We start from the raw sequence: 13950 nt of genomic DNA, 5'->3' as shown, positions 1-13950 counted from the left end.
GTCTATAAAAAACATCTACAATTATTTATCAGGATGAAAACATTTAGTAGAAAGTAAATCTAAAATAAACATGCCATAATGAAATTAACTAAACAAAATTCTAACTAGCATAACAGGTATCAGCATAGTAATATAAAAATGTTCTTCAAGTCTTATATATTATTGTAACACAAATACAAATACACATGATAAATGAGGTCAATTCTTCCTTGAACTCATCGAATCTCACAAACTTACTTCTAATTTCTAACAAAATTACTACACAAATATATTGGATACTTATAAATGATTTTATAGATTCTAACCTCAAAGATAAGATTATCCCTGATATATTAGTTCTCGAGCACCAACACCAGACATCACGATATCCTAATAATTAAGCACTTCTAGTAGTTATAAGTGTAAATTCATCCACATGTTACTCATCAAATAGGTTAGCTGCTCCTTCCAAATGAAAAAAAAGGTTAAAGAAAGGAAGTAACAAAATTGAGATGAAATTGTCACTGATAAATTCATAATGTCTCTTTTAAAACTCAAGTCCAGGTGAGACCCGAGTTGCAGTGGACTCTTCAATCCAACTACAATAAGAGAACATACAAGTCTAACCATAATAAGAAGTTAAGAAATCACCTCCCTCATGACACACAAAAAGCAAATCAACCACTTACAATTCAAACATCTACAAATCATCAATCAAACTGATCAATCCACACTAAAGCAAACACAATACAACACTAACAATATTAACTCTTAAGCATGCTAAATCAAACCACACTGATAACTTTGGGCTGTCTCCTATAAAGCGTTTTGTTTAATGTCATCAGTCCGACAAAATGATTCCACCTGGATCAAAATTTCATTTAAGTAATCATTGATCAATCACCCAATCTTTAATCTTTCCCAATCTTTTCCAGATCCAGGGATTCCTACAAAGTCCTCGAATTTAAATTTTTCCTTCAACTCTTCCATTTCAGATTGATTCATATCCCTATTCCTCAAGTTTCTTTCTAGATCCAATATTCTTCTAGTGATTTTCTCAATTTTCATATTAGTATCATCCTTAAATTTATAGGAAATGGATCTTTATAAGATACTTTAGGATATTCCAAATTTTAGATTGGATTCTGTCTAGATAATTCAGATTTTGAATCAAATTCTTCTATCTTACTCTTTTGTTCATGGTTGTCTTTCAATTCTTCCCCTTAGTACTGAGTAAATGGTGGAGGTGGTCTTTCTATATTTATCCTTATTGGGAAAATAGGTTTTTCTAATTCCTTAGGAATTTCTTCCATTGATCTTTCAATCTCCTTATCCTCATCTCTCAACTCAAAATTCTTTTTCCTCAAATTCTCTTCTAAATATCTAAATATTAGTTCAATAACTTTATATTGCTCATCATTCATCTCTTTAGGATTTATCTCAGGGTCACTAGGTAAAATCTCTAGGGGGTAACTATTAATTGCATTAATAATCTGCCCCAGTTTGTTCTCAATATTCCTTATTGCGACCTCTTGATTTTCCAGCTCACTCTTCATTTGATTCACAACCTCTTACAACATTAAGTCCTTCTCCTTGTCCTGTGGGTTGGAGTTAAATTGAGGAGGATTATTAATTGAGTTAATAATCGGCCTCAGTTGATTTTTTATATTCCTTATTTCGGTTTCCTGACACTCCAGCTCACTCTCCATTTGAATAACAACCTCTTCTAATAAATAATTCTCTTCATTATAGGGGTTGAAGTTAAAATTATGAGAAAAAGAAAGTTCATTATTATAATAGCCATGATTATTCCAATTATATGTCTAATTAAATTGATTTTCTTTCTTAAATTGGTCTTCTCCTCCAAAATTAGTATTCCTATTAAAATTCAAATGATTTTCCCAATCTGGATTGTAATCATCATAATAAGAATTATGTATCTTATGGTCTGTTTCAATCCATTGTCCAAATGAATTTTCCTCAATAACTGGGGGTCCTTGAGGATAACTTTCTAAATATTGCTCTAACCTCCTTGCAATATTTGCAACCTGAGAAATTAAAATAGTAAGCATATCTTCTTGAAAAATTGCCACTCTCTTGGGATTTACTCTTTCAAAGCTACAAGAATTATAATCTAAATATGAATATTCATTATATCGTTGATCAACCATTTCTACATTAAATTCATGGAGTCTTTTCTGATTCATCATCCTCCTAAAAGTTCTCTCTAATTCAAAGTCATAAGATCTAAGGTCTACAGCTCACGAACTACACATACAAATTTAAAGACGTAACTATTGCGATAGATACCAAAAATATTTTTGGTATTTTTAATTTTCTTTAAAATAAACACACAATAACTAAACACACTAGATAAAAATACTATAAATTCCAAATCTAAGTCTTACAGGTTTAACTAAAATTCTTCTAAAGTTCTTACCGAAGCTTCCTCGACAACAGCGCCAAAAACTTGATGCACCCCCAGTGTGTGTGTTGTTTTTCTGCTTATTTTATGGCAATTTAATTCCCCTGAGACGGTGTCAAAAACTTGACTCAACCCAAAGTTACGCAGTAATTTAGCTTTAAAAAATATGGCAAAAAAACTTAAACCAATTTATACTAAGTATTTAATGTGCAAAAACGTAAGTGTTATATAAAATATATAAATTAGTTCACACACTATTGGTTCTACGCAAGTGTACATATCGCTTCAAGTAATATAGGACTTTCTGATTAAACCCCAAATATTGATCCCACGAGCAAGCGAGGAAAGAGGTCTTTAGTCAAATTCCAGTCTACTACTATTAGTCCTCAGTTTGGAATGTCGATTAAAATGGTGTTTTATCTAGCAACTACTCCTAAATACGAATGTTAAATGTAAGGATAGTAACTATTCATAAATGTAAATATTAATTCTAAAGATAATCCTTTCTGGATGAATTAGTTTAGAGAATTTTGAGAAGTTAAAAACTATTATTCTTATGTAGTGAATTGGATAATGTAAAGAAATGAGATACATTAAATATTGTATGTGTCAAATAGAAGCAATTTTAATTCTCATTCTCTACCTCTACCCTCAGTCAAGTGTTATAGAGAATCGTTTGCTAATCTGAGGTTTCGTCTCTAAATTCGTGGTTAGGCTGGGAGGATACTGAATCTCACTCCAGAGCTCCCATTTCTCTTCCCCTGAAGCCTAACTCTCACTTTAGTTCTTAAAACACTAAGACCAAATTGGGGATTTTAGTCTGTCACCTTAGAATATCTAATTCTTCATCAAGTAATATATATAACTCCCTATTTATTTGCACTCAACCCCCATGAACTTCACCTTCCATGGAATTTGAATGTGGTTCCACTTTGTTGAGAATTACACTGCCTTCTTGGGTCTTAATGCAATTATAACGAATTTTAACACGGCAACGGGCCGTTGTTGTAATGTAGAGGAAGTGCAAGTAAAAACCATTAAATTTATAATCAAAACTTTTTCTAGCATGCATTCCAATATCCTAAACTTGAATCCTACTCTTTACAAAATAAAAGCAAAAGGAAAACAATGGTATAATCTTCTCATGCCACTATTTCCTAATAAAAAGAAAGAGTAAAAAAGATATAAGAAAGATACACCACAAAACAAGAAGAAAAAGCAATGGAAAACTTCTTTTCATAAAAAAAAATCTACTAGATAAGTGTTTGCAAAATCATAAGATAATGAAGAGCGCGATACTTAGTTTTTTCCCTTTGAAAGAAAGATAAAAATCTCTCCCACAAAGTCTCCCGCTGATCCTTGCAATGCTAGTACATCTCCTTACAGATTCTCCCAAAATCCCCTCTCCAATCTCTTTAAGAAGGTATAAATCTACATTTCTACTCTTATTCTAAGATCTATAAACATTCTCCACATTTTTCCACTCACACAGACCACCTTTTCTAATATAAAATCACTCTATTATAGTGTAGGGATGAATTTCCCAAGAGACGCCTCAAGCAACCTTCCAAAAAACATCCAAATACATTAAATCTCGGCCATAACGCCCAAAATCGTGTCCAAGCTGTCTTGGGCACCGTCGGTGCCATATTGGGTGCTGTCGGTGCCATATTTTCATCATTCTCTGGATTCATGAGCCATCAACGCTGGTTTGGGCGCCTTCAGCGCCGATTTACAACAACTCCACCATTTTGGCTCCGTTTCGCCCCGTTTCAGTTGCTTTTCGTTCCTAACAGATAGACCTAAAGAATAAGCATGAAAAAAAACATTTCTTTAAAGTGTAATTTCATTCAAAAATATGTGAGAAGTGTAAAAAAGATTAAGCATAGAAAGATATATCAAAATGTGTCTGGACATAATATTCTTTCTTGCTTGTTTTTGCTTCAAATTGCACCGTTTTTTCTTATTTTTCTCTAAAACTCCATTTCTTGTACCTGAAATAAAAAATATGCAAAATACATTCCTTTAAAATGTAATATCATTAAAAATCATTAAAATTGAGATTAAAATATATATATGAAAAAGTACGTAATTTTTAGGTGTATCACATTCCTTGCTCCTATCTCTCCCAACTGAGTTTGAATATTAACTATTTACATTTATTGAATATGAATTGATCCATAATACCTTCAAGTAATGTAGATCGAGAAGTAGATGCCCCTGCAACAGATGTAAAAGGCATATCCCTTTTTCCCCTTTTGGACTCAACATATGATTCTACTCTTTGAATCATATGCCTCCCAATCAGATTCTATGGTTGTAAACTCTCTTCTTTTCTCTTCATTTCTATGGTAATCTTTCTTCATTTCTATGGGATTCTACTCCTGATTTTTTACATAGAGTAAAAATCAAGGCAAGGTATCCCAAACCTCCAGTTGTAGAACTATCAGCTATACTTCGAGCATGTTGAACTATAAGTGCACCAACATTTATTGCCTTCATATTCTGAATGCAATAGTTTCGTACAGCTCTGTCTTTTGTAACATTAGTCAAATGATTTGTTGGTAGCAGTCTGGCGGAAATGAAGTGGTGCCATACTTTTGACTGAATAGTCAACATGGAAGCAGGGAAGTTAACTATCTTGTTATTCTTAATCTTTCACTCTCCTCTTCCATCAGTCAAAAATGCAATTACTTCATCCAATGAAGAATCAGTTATCACAAATGCAGTGCATTCATCATGAAACACGTTTTTATGCCCATAAAAAGTATTGATCCTTTCAGCAGAAAATTTGACATGCTTACCTCTCACCAAGATGTGATCTTCAGCAGTGAACCTCAGGTTTGCATAAAACTCTCAAACCATCGGGACAATTGCTACGGCAGTTAAGTAGCAAAATCTTTCCCAGTTTTGGGCAAGAATTAGTCTCTCGACCTTGCCACCCGGGTTTCCAAACGCTTGTTTTTGAATCATTCTTTTTGTCTCCATCTAAGTATTGTAACTATGCTAGGCTTTCAAACTAACAAATCTTTGCGCATCAAAGTCCGTGGACAGCCTTCCTCTCTTAAATCGGGGAGCCATTTGGAAATTCTATGAAAATCCAAATATAGTCAAAATAAATCACTAAATAAAAAATATAACTCCTCAAGCAAGATTAGTTGGTAAGAAACTTATTATTTGGTAAGAAACCTTTCACCCTTAGTTTTCTTCAAGCTTTTTCATCAAAAATCCCAAATTTTGGATTTCCCAAATCTATAGTGAAATTTAAAAATTTCTTAGTAAAACTGAAGCTCTTACCAAGAGAATATGAAATCTATGGTTTTTAGCCATTGAATCCATCTCTTTCGCCCACAATGTGATGTCATAGACCAAGGTCTTGAAGTAGAAGACAATTAAAGCAGCGAAAATGGAGTTTGTCTGTGCAATTTTGTAGTTTTCTAGGCAACATGGCGTGTTCGGACCTTTGGTGCATCATGCATCAAGGCTCTGTAAATCAGCGCATCATGCGCTAGAGCTTAAATTTTTCAGATTTCAATTTCTGTGGAAATCTGCTTCGTACTGCTTTACGTCAAATTTTGGGTTTGCAAACACTCTTTTATGACTCAAATAAACCTTTCTAAGCATATATAAACATCACACTGACGCAAAACTTTAACAAACAACACAAAACTCACATTTATAAATAAAATCTGTGCTATTACAAACTAACATTTTTCAAGCCAACAAACATCAAATTCAGTGTTCTTAAGCAAACCAACATCCTAACACTGAAATATAAACATCAAAATTCAAAACATAAACATAGATAATGTTCATTAGAAAGGAAATGCAATCCAACTTAATAACTAAAATAATCAATACTAAACAAAACGTTCCTTGCATAACTTAAGATCAAACATCTTCTTCACTATCTTCCTCGTAGATATCTCCCATAGATTGATAGTGCACATATAGGTTGTAGAAGGTCGAAATGGAAATTCATCAGTTGAATTTTCCTCCTCAATCCAAGCATTTTTCTTGAACATATGTACAAATCTATCTTCAATACGCCTTGTATGTTTAAAATGTTCCTTCAGTCTCCAATCCAGATGATTTAGTATTCAGTAATATTTCCAATCACATACATGAGATTTTGCACATCTTTCTCTACTTCTTGATCCTCTTTGAAAGTGCACTCGAGTTGTAGTAGAGCTGAATTGGTGATGTATTCTGAGATCCTTGATCCATCAATACATTCATATCATTTTCATCTCCCATTCCAATACAGTTGCAATAGACTTCTGGATCCATCAGCTTCCAAGGAAGAAGCACTTTTCCCAACTTTCATACGGTACTTGCGATTGACTACAGAGTAGGAAAATAGTGGATGGATGTCCCAGTCCAGTTGCGGATCCATTCACAATCAAGCCCAAAATCAATTTCACAATAATAGCCCCAACATTAATAGGTTTTTTGGTTTGAATGCAATAATTTAAAATAGCGCTCTCCTTAGTTATCTTACTAATTTTCATGGTAGGCGGTAATTTTGATGAAATGAAGAAGTGCCAAACTTTTGAAACTGGATTTAAAAATGACCTGGATTTAAAAATGACAAAGGAAAACTTACATTTCCATCATCTCTGGTCTCCCAATTTGTATCTTCATCCGTAAGGTAGCGGTAGAGTTCATTCATTTTCTCTTTTGTAGGGGTAAAGTTTGCATAATGGCAGATAGACACATTTTCAATCATAAACATCTCGTTTATTCTTGAATGAGTGAATTGCACAAGCACAAACTTTTCTATCACGTAAATCATTCATTGGTTGATCCCATGAAGATTTGCATAAAATTACTATAGAAACAACAACAACAGCAGAAGTATAACAAAGCACTTTCCAATGCCTCTGCGCAATAGTCTCTTCTACTCAAGTATTCAATGTGTTGAACCCTTTCTTTGATAGGCCTCTTTTTCACTAGAACTCAATTGTATAATTTCTATATATCAAAATTGACAAACTTTCTCCAGTTAAAAATACCAAATCTAGCGGAGTTTTTAGAGTGGGAAGCCATAGGATTTAAAAAGTGGTGACTCTTCCCTTATTCCCCCCCCCTAAAATATGGTTTAGAGTCGGTTTTAAGGAGGTATATGGAGAAGAACCTCAAAAACCTCCAAAAACCATCATTTGACACGTTTTAAACATTTTCGAACCCTCAACGCATCATGACCCAGCTCTCTGGAAAGTGGCGCATCACGCGCTAGTTTCAAAATTTTTGCCGTTTCGATTTCGATCCCTTAAATTCTCAAATTTTCTATAAAATTAGACAAACAAAGATGTTTCTAACTATTTTATCAAATACACGGACTATATAAAGACATTAACACAAATACACATAAAATATTTCAAACAAAGCAAACTCAAAAACTAACTAACAACGATACATATGGGTTACCGCTCACAAAGTGCTTGGTTTAATGTCATCCACATTCCCAGTCTTATTCTGGGTGACCCAACATTACAGTTGATTTAAAAGCCGGTCTTTGACCATCAAAATATGATTTCAATTCGTGCCCATTCACTTTAAATATTCATCCAGTCTTGGGGTCTTCAATATTAACTGCCTCATAGGGATAAACTTTTATAACTCTGAATGACTCTTTCAACCTAGACTTCAATTTTCCAAGAAATAATTTCAATCTTATATAATATAATAAAACTTTCTATCCAGATTTAAATTCTCTTTTTATTATCTTCCAATTATGTCATTCTTCCATCTTTTCCTTATAAATCCTCACATTATTATATGTTTCATTCCTAATTTCCTCAAGCTCATTCAATTACAATAATCTTTTCTCACCCACCTCTTTCAAATTGAAATTGAATCCCAATAAGCTTTATGCTCCAACTCAACTCACAAGTGACAAGTCTTCCCAAAAATTTATCTATATAGGGACATTCCTATCAATGTCTTATATGTTGTTCTATATGCCCATAATATAGTATCCAATCTAGTTGACCAATCCATTTTACTAGGATTAACACTCATTTCCAAAATTCTCTTAATTTCACGATTAGATACTTCTGCTAAACCACTATTCTGGGGATGATAAGCAGTTGCAATTTTATGCATTATATTATATTTTTTCCACCAATCTTACAACTGTTACATTCCTAAAATGAGATCCTCCATCAATAATGATTACTCTTGGCATTCCATATCTTGTAAAAAAAATTTTAATTAAAAATTTTGAAACACTCCGAGCATCACATCGAGGTAAAGTAATTGCTTCAATTCATTTTGAAACGTAATCCCATAAAATTCAATCCTCATGCATAAAAAATTTTAATTTCCAAATTAAAATTTAGAAGCATTTCATTTCTTCTTAAAATATTACCTACTCTCTGACACCGATCACATGTTTTGATATATATAGAATCATGACATTTTTTAATAATTTCCTGAATTTCTTTGTAAGACACACATCGTCTCATCATTAAATCTTTACATTGCTTATATAAATAAGGCTCGTCTAAAAAATAAGATCTTGCATCATGAATGAATTTCTTTTCCTGTTGTTTTGTTAATCCATATGGTAAAATACCACTAACAATATAATTTACTATATTAACATACCAAGGTATTTCCCATCCTCTTACAGCATAAAGTTGTTCGTTAGGAAAAGTTTCATTAAATTTTTTTTTCCATTTCAAGCATTTCTTCTTATTCTAGCTTAAACAGATGATCAGTAATTTGATTATCATTCCCTTTCCTATCGACCACCACAAAATCAAACTCTTGCATAAAAAAGTACCCATCTAATTAATCTTGGTTTGGCTTCTTTCTTTTGCATCAAATATTTAATAGCCAAATGGTCAGTATGCATCAGAAATTTAGCTCCAATCAAATATGATCTAAACTTATTAAAAGCATACACAATAGCTTATAACTCTCTTTCAGTGGTAAAGTAATTAATTTGAGCATCATTAAGAGTCTTACTAGCATAGTATATAACTTTAAAAATCTTATCATATATCTGCCCTAAAACAACTCAAATTGCATACTCAAATTGCATAATCACTAATTCAATGGTTTCACACATTAATCTAGTATCACACATTAATTCAAAATGTTTCTCCCAATCAGGTGAAACAATTATGGGAACAGTGATCATTTTTTCCTTTAAAATTTCTAGTTTTAAGGAAATCTTGATTAAAGTCAAATTTTATATCTTTTTCCAAAATTTTGCATAAAGGTTTAGTAATTTTTGAAAAATCTTTAATGTATTTTCTATAAAATCCAGCGTGTCCTAAAAAACTCCTAACTCCTCTTACTGTGATAGGTAGAGGTAGGTTTGATATAACCTATATTTTTGCAGGATCTACGTTCATGTCATTTTCTCAAATTTTATACCCAAGAACAACTCCTCCTACAATCATAAATTGACATTTTTCCTAGTTCAATACGAGATTAATCTTTTCACAACATTCCAAAAATTTTTCTTAATGTTTTAGACATATTTGGAATGAAGTTCCAAACAGAAAAATCATCCATAAAGACTTCAATCTTTTTTTTAATCAAATCACTGAAAATTGACATCATCCATCTTTGAAATGTTGCAGGTGTATTACATAATCCAAAAGGCATTCGTCGAAAAGCAAAAGTTCCATAAGGACTAGTAAATGTTGTTTTATCTTGATCCTCTGGAGCAATAGGCATTTGATGATAACCTGTATATTCATCTAGAAAACAAAAATATTTATGTCCAGTTAATCTATCCAACATCTGGTCCAAGAAATGATAAAGTAAAATGATCCTTTATGGTGGTAAAATTTAATTTTCTATAATCTATGCAGATTCTCCAACCAGTGACTTGTCTTGTCGATATTAATTTATTATGCCCATTTGTCACTACAGTCACACCTCCTTTCTTTGGAACACTGTGAATTGGACTAACCCAAGCACTATCTGAAATATGATATATTATTCCAGAATCTAACCATTTGAAAATTTCTTTCTTTATAACTTCTTTCATCATATGATTTAATCTCCTTTGAGGATTAGTTCTTGGTTTATGTTGATCTTCTAATAAAATTCTATGCATACAAATTGAAGGATTGATTCCTTTAATATCAGCTAATGTACATCCAAAGACTTTCTTATATCTTTTCAAAGTTTCCAACAACTGTTTTTCTTGCGTATAAATTAATTCTGAGGATATTATAACATGTAATGTAGATAGAAGTTGTGCACCGATCAATAAATCTATGCCACCAGCATGCATAAATTAGTAAGTGTTTTTAGTTCTAGTGCAGGAGGTTTCTCAATAGATGGAATCAAATGCTTGTTACCTTCTATAGGATCTAACATTTCAAATATTTCTTGAACATAATCCATATCCTCTTTACTCACTTCCATAGATTCATCTTGATATTCCATATATTCCTTTTTATATATTCCTTTTTATTTAAATTCTCTTTCAAAAGTTTTCTTCAAATATTTATGGCTTAAATATTCATTTATATCCATTATGAAGCATTCAATCTCTTGCTCTTTTGTAGGGTATCTCATTGATTTTGCAATATTAAATATAACCTCTTGACCACTAATTATCATAGTTAGTTCTCCTTTCTGCACATCTATCAAAGCTCTTACAGTGGATAGGAGTGGTCTTCCTAAAATGTTAATAATTTTCTTTATCTTCCTCCATATCTAATACAATAAAGTCTACAGGAAAAATAAATTTAACGACTTTTACCAAAACAACTTCTATAACTCATTTAGGATAGGTAATTGAACGATCAGTTAACTGAAGAGTTATAGTTGTAGGTGAAATATCTTATAAGCCCAACCTTCTAAAAATTGATAACGGCATAAGATTAATACTAGCTCCTAAATCACATAAAGTTTTTTCATAAAATCGTTCGCCAATAGCAGAAGAGATTATAAAAACTTTAGGATCTTTAAGTTTTTTAGGAAGCATTTTTTATGAATTATAGCGCTACACTCTTCGCTAAATGAAACAATCTCATTATCTACAAATTTCTTTTTCTTATTAAGTATTCTTCATGAACTTCACATAGCTTGACATTTGTTCCAAAGCCTCAACAAATGGAATGTTTATTGTTAATTTCCTCAAAATTTCTAATTTCCTCAATTCCTCAAAATTTCTAAAAGTTTCAAAAATTGATTATCTTTATGTTCCTGCTTCAATCTTTGAGGAAATGGAGGTGATGGTCTTTCTACAGTGATTTTCATTGATTTAATAGAATTTTCTGTTTCAAAATGAAAATGTTCAGCAGATTTTTCATTTTCCACCTCATCTTTTTCAACTTCAACTTCTTGTTGAACTATATTTTCTAATTCTTTTCAACTCCTCAGTTGAATAACTTTAATTTGATCTTTGTTCTGATCTTTAGGATTTAGTTCAGCATTACTAGGCAATTTTCTTAGAGGTTTATTGCTAAGTGCAGTAGCAATATATCTCAATTGATTTTTCATGTTTCTGATAGAATCATGTTTCTGATAGAAGCTTCAATTGATTTTTCATGTTTCTGATAGAAGCTCATTGACTTTGTAATTGACTATCCATTTGCAATATCAATTCTTTCATTGTTGCAAATTTCTCCTTACTTTGCAAATTATTAAATCTTAGGGGGTAATAAGGTTTTTAAGATTTATTCCCTTGATTGTTGGAGTTTCCAATGGGTTCGCAGCAGTGTTGTTTTCTTATTACGGATTTGCAACATTAGAATTATTATTACTCCAACTAAAGTTTGGATGATTCTTCCAACCATGGTTATAATAATTGGCATAAGGGTTATTAGAATAATTGTTTAAATTGTTTATTGCATTTGGGATTAAAATCTTCAAGTTGTGGTGTCAACTTCATAAATCCTGACATATATCCAATCAGTTTTCCTCAAGATAAAATAGATATAGCATCAGAATCATGAATACTAGCTACACTTTTTGGATTTACCCTTTCAGAGGGCCATTGAAAATTATCTGTAGTCATCGTTTCAATTAATGAATATGCTTCATCGAATGGTTTTGATATTAATGATCTACTAGCAGCAGCGTCAATTATCGATCTAAGAGATCCAACACCCATTATAAAAGGTTTGAATTATTAACCAATCTGGCAATGCATGGTGTGGACACTTTCTAAGGAGATCTTTAAATCTTTCTCAGGCTTCATAAATTGATTCTCCTTCAAACTGACAAAATAATGTGATATCATTTCTAAGCTTAGCAATTTTGTAAGGTGGGAAATATTTAGATAAGATTTTTTGTGATAAATTCCCCATATTCTGATATTTCTAGGTGCTAATGAGTTTAACCACATCTTAGTTTTATCTCTTAGTGAAAAAGGAAAAATTCTAAGTCTGACAGCATCATTCGATACTCCATCATATTTAAATATAGAACATAATTCTAGGAAACTAGCAAGATGTAAATTACGATCTTCAGTAGGTGTTCCCCAAACTGATTGTTTAGAACCATTTGGATAATAACAGGTTTAAGCTCAAATGATACTCAAATGAATTTCATCTACTATAGGATTAACATAATCTCTTAAAGGTCTTTGATGATGTTTATTTTCATTTCTAGCATTATTTAAATTGCAAGCCACTTTACTAAAAGGATCTTTCTCTTTTTGTTGTTTTTGAATTTTTCTAACAATTCTTTCTAACAAAATTTTCAAATCTTACACTATGCATAAATAAAATAAAGCAAGTAATTAAAAACAAGCTAACACACTTAAATAATAAAATGTTCAAACTCAACTAAAAACACTCTCATTTTTATTTTTTTTGAAATAAAATAAAATACTAATATTTTATGTTACTTGACCCAAGGAAAATATGTTGAGATTTTCATACCTATTTTATATTATTTTTAATGATATTGCACTTTAAAGAAAGGTATTTTTGATGTTTTGTTGCAAGAATGATGAATTAGGATCATTAGAGCAAAAAGATGCAAAAAGGAGCGAATTTGGAGCGAAAAGGACCAAAATGTGGAGATTTGAACTAGGTCACCGACGGTGGCCTTGACTCCGCTGACGACGAGTTTTTCCCGAGGCTACAGGGCAAAATTCTTCAGAACTCCGCTCAAGCAGGCCCACCAACGGCGCCATCAAGGCCGCTGACGGCGAGCTCGGCGGTTATGCCAATAGATGCATTGAATGTGTACAATTTTTGTTTAAAAGGGGGAGAATCTAAAGAGTGGAGGAAGTGCTAGAGAGAGCTCCTAGAGATTAGAAAGGTTCCCATATTGTGAAGAATTCTTTGAGAGATTGTAAGAGTGGAGGGAAAGTGAGAGATTTCTTCCTCCGTACTGCTTCGAAGAGGAATTCTGTGTGCTGTAAAGAAAGGAAGAGATTCAGAGGAACTTCGAGGAGTGTTCTTGGGGATAAATTAGAGATAAGTTATTTACTTGTTGTAGTTTGTATGACTTTGATTTTATATATGAATTTTGAGTTTTGTTGTGTTTTCCACATGAGATCTGATAGTTTTCTCTGTCTTTCTCCTTGTCTCGAGATTTGTGAAATGGTGATTTGAATT

Source organism: Phalaenopsis equestris, unplaced genomic scaffold, assembly GCF_001263595.1.
Source record: "Phalaenopsis equestris unplaced genomic scaffold, ASM126359v1 Scaffold000438, whole genome shotgun sequence".
NCBI lineage: Eukaryota > Viridiplantae > Streptophyta > Magnoliopsida > Asparagales > Orchidaceae > Phalaenopsis > Phalaenopsis equestris.
Note: the sequence above shows the minus strand (reverse complement) of the source record.